Source organism: Salvelinus sp. IW2-2015, unplaced genomic scaffold, assembly GCF_002910315.2.
Source record: "Salvelinus sp. IW2-2015 unplaced genomic scaffold, ASM291031v2 Un_scaffold3732, whole genome shotgun sequence".
In the NCBI taxonomy this organism is placed as follows: Eukaryota; Metazoa; Chordata; class Actinopteri; order Salmoniformes; family Salmonidae; genus Salvelinus; species Salvelinus sp. IW2-2015.
In genome coordinates, this window is record NW_019945008.1 from 6,444 (window position 1) to 10,433 (window position 3,990).

Consider the following 3,990-nt stretch of genomic DNA (forward strand, 5'->3'; position numbering starts at 1 on the left):
CCACCAAGAGTACGAGATTTAGCTAGGAGAGGGTTAGGTTAGTTAGGAGAGAGGGTTAGGGTTAGTTTTAGAGAGAGGGTTAGCTTAGGAGAGTATGGGTTATGGGGTAGCAAGGGAGAGGGTTAGGGTTAGTTAGGAGAGAGGGTTTAGCTAGGAGAGAGGGTAGGGTTAGTTTCGGAGAGAGGTTAGGGTTAGTTAGGAGAGAGAAGCGTTGGGTTAGTTTAGGAGAGAGGGTTAGCTAGGAGAGAGGGTTAGGTTAGTTTAGGGAGAGAGGGTTAGCTAGGAGAGAGGTTAGGTTAGTAGGAGAGAGGGTTAGGTAGGAGAGGTTAGGGTTCGTTAGGAGAGAGGGTTAGCTAGGAGAAGAGGGTTAGCTAGGAGAGTTAGGGTTAGCTAGGAGAGAGGGTTTGGGGTTAGCTAGGGGAGAGTTGGGTAGCTAGGGAGAGGGTTAGCTGGGGAGAGGGTTAGGGTTAGCTAGGAGAGGTTAAGGTTAGGGAATTAGCTAGGGAGAGAGGGTTTAGCTAGGGGAGAGGGTTAGGGTTAGCTAGGAGAGAGGGTTAGCTAGGGAGAGGTTAGGGTTTAGCTAGGAGAGAGGGTTGGATAGCTAGGAGAGGGTTAGCTAGGGGAGGAGGGTTAGGGTTAGCTAGGGGGAAGATTAGGGTTAGCTAGGGGAGAGGATAGGGTTAGCTAGGAGAGAGGGTTAGCTAGGAGAAGAGGGTTGTAGGTTAGTAGGAGAGAGGTTAGGTTAGTTAGAGAGAGGGTTAGGGTTAGTTAGGAAGAGAGGGTTAGCTAGGAGAGAGGGTTAGGTTTAGTTAGGAGAGAGAGGTTAGGGTTAGCTAGGGGGGAAGATTAGGGTTAGCTAGGATAGAGGGCTAATGTTAGCTTGGAGAGAGGGCCACGGGTTGTCCATTTAAAAATCATTCCTTCCTCCCTTGCCCTGCAAGCGTCATTAAAAGTGTCCACTTCATTTGAGGGCTGAGTGGATAGGGTGTGTGTTTTAAGTGTTTGGACCGCAGGCCTGGTCTCTCACAGCAGACACACAACGTCTTACAGGGGAAATCAGCAGTTGAAACAATAACAAAGTGTTTCTCTGCCACTGTTTGGGTACAAAACGGAGGGCTGGGGCTGGAGAAATGTAACCACCCTCACATTTACAGACAGAGCTACTGATGAAAGACTGAACATTCGTGATATCAACAATTAGAGTTTTATCCATGTTTTGAGGCTATATTGTGTTTGTTTACATTTGCTTTGATAACAGAGTATATTTTGGGTTCTGATGGTGTACGACAGTTGAACTAAGGTCATGAGACATTTACAACTTCTTTTATTCAGGAATCAATGTGTACATGTCATTCATATATAAAACAAAAAATAGATGTAACAACTGCAGATTGCCCCTTTAACCGTTAGCCCAATAGGTAGGCTAATCCCCTCTTGGGCTAAGGGTGACACTGATTTAGTCTCAGGGCTACCAATCACGAGACCATGAGCCTTACTAAGCACTATAAACGTCATGTTATTAACATATCAACGAGATAAAGGTAAGAGAGTAAAAATATGAATTGAATTTTCTACATTACTCTTATATTAAAAGCACAAGGTTTGGTGATTTATTTTTTATGTTTTACGGTGGATGCCAAGGGCATATTCGCAACACTCAAGACATAATCTTACAAAACACAGCATAGTGCTTAGTGAGTCAACCAGGTCTAGAAGCAGGGTATTGGGAAGCTTGACCAGGGTTTACGTTCTCATGACTAAGTGCGTGAATTGGACATTCTCCGTCGTAGCCTGCTAATCAATTCAAAATGTAACAAGTACTTTTGCGTGTCAGGACATGCTGGAGTTAAAAAGTGCATTGTTTTAATTTTTTACATTTTAGCATTCTAGGAATGTCAGTCGAAGTAAAAGTAAAGAGTGGTCAAAAAATATGAACTGTGAAAGTAGATACCCCAAAAAGGTACTTTATAGTATTTTACTTAAGTACTTTCACACCACGCTGAAAACATCATTCTAGTCCTTGTCTACATACCCAAAAACCTGCAATTATGCGCAAAATGTCACACTGAATTTAATTTAAGCAACATATAACAGCTAACATATAAACAAGGACTACATACAACATGTAATCTGGAAAAAATTACATTTAAATCCAATCTATTATTATTACTTTTATTAAATCAAATATTATTTAAACCTATTAAATGAATATATGACTTAATAAATAATGAATAAATTATGTTATGTACCCAAGTGGAGGCGAGGACAGCCAGGAGAAGCACAGGATATTTAGTGCTTCATCTTCTCTCCTCTCTTTGTGGTGGTTTCACGAAGAAACTGTTCCCGCCGGGCCTCAGAGGCCCCTATATATGACATACCTGACGACAACCTTGGTTAGGTCAAATGGCACCCTATTCCCTATATGGTGCACTACTTATACTGGGGCCCATAGGAGAACCCATAGGACTCTGGTCTAAAGTAGTGCACTATAAGGAGGATAGGGTGTCATTTGGTACAGGTACATTAGTCACTGTTTGTCTAGTGAGCGTCTCCGCAGAAACCTCCTGGGGTTTCGTCACAGATTGATTGACTCACAGGGTTGGGATGCTTCTCCATTCCAGATAGGTTGCGTCCCTGTGCCCTTGGCAGATCTGGCCTGGGGTCATATCAAACATTTCAGAAAGTGTGCTAGGCTAGGATAAGTCCCCTCCAAAATCAGTACTCTGAGACGCTTGAAACATACACCGTCCTGATCACAGACTGAGGCGCAGGCTGTGAGGGTAGAGGCTGAGTATACATACGACCCTGATCGAGAACTGGGTAGCTGTGAGGAGTAGAGGCTTGATAATACGACCCTGATCAGACTGGTAGCTGTGAGGAGTAGAGGCTTGATAATAATACGACCCCGATCAGACTGGGTAGCTGTGAGGGTAGCGGTTGATGATAATACGACCCTGATCAGACTGGGTAGCTGTGAGGAGTAGAGGCTTGAATATACGACCCTGACAGACCGGGTTCTGTGGGGGTAGAGGTCTGATATATACGACCCCTGATCAGATCCGGGTAGCTGTGAGGAGTAGTAGGCTTGTATAACATACGACCCTGATCAGACCTGAGGATAGACTGTGAGGAGGGTAGAGGAGGAGAGAATGAGAGAAGAACATAAGGAGGCATTGTTTCTTTTGGTCTTGTTGATTTTAGTGTCTGTGTGGTTGTTTTTCACTATCTCTTCTCTGACCTGGAGGTGAGCTGACTCAACAGTTGATGTCTGTATTGATTTTCAAACAGGTTGTCCCTTTGCAGCCTTTGTAGCCTGGATAGGTTTGTACTCATGCCAACTCCCTGCTCATTGTCAAGCCAAACATGACTTTGAGTGACAAGGAGTTGGCATGACAACACAAACAGCCTGACACTCAGGCTAGTCTTACCGAGGGGAGATTATGTTTTAGCACGGTGGTGGTTTTTTCCAGTCATCGTAAACATCCCACACAGTACCTGTAAACCCACACAGGACAGCAAATAGGGACAAATTACGATATGTGTTTTCGCCCCACAGTTCCGAAAGTCCTGTGTTCTGTTTCTAATGAAGTTCTGTGTTCTGTGTTCTAAAGTTCTGTGTTCTGTGTTCTAATAGTTCTGTGTTCTAGTTCTAAAAGTTCTGTGTTCTGTGTTCTAAAGTTCTGTGTTCTGTGTTCTAAAGTTCTGTGGTTCTAAGTTCTAAGTCTGTGTTCTGTGTTTCTAAAGTTTCTGTGTTTGTGGTTCTAAAGTTCTGTGTTCTAAGTTTACAGTTCTGTGTTCTAAGTTCTAATGTGCTGTGTTCTGTGTTCTAAAGTTCTGTGTTCTAAGTTCTAAGTTTGTGTTCTGTGTTCTAAAGTTCTGTGTTCTGTGTTCTAGGAAGTTCTGTGTTCTAAGTTCTAATGTTCTGTGTTCTACAGTTCTAAAGTTCAGGTGGGGGGGCCCCTTCCCCTCCCCCCTATCTCGTGATAGTTA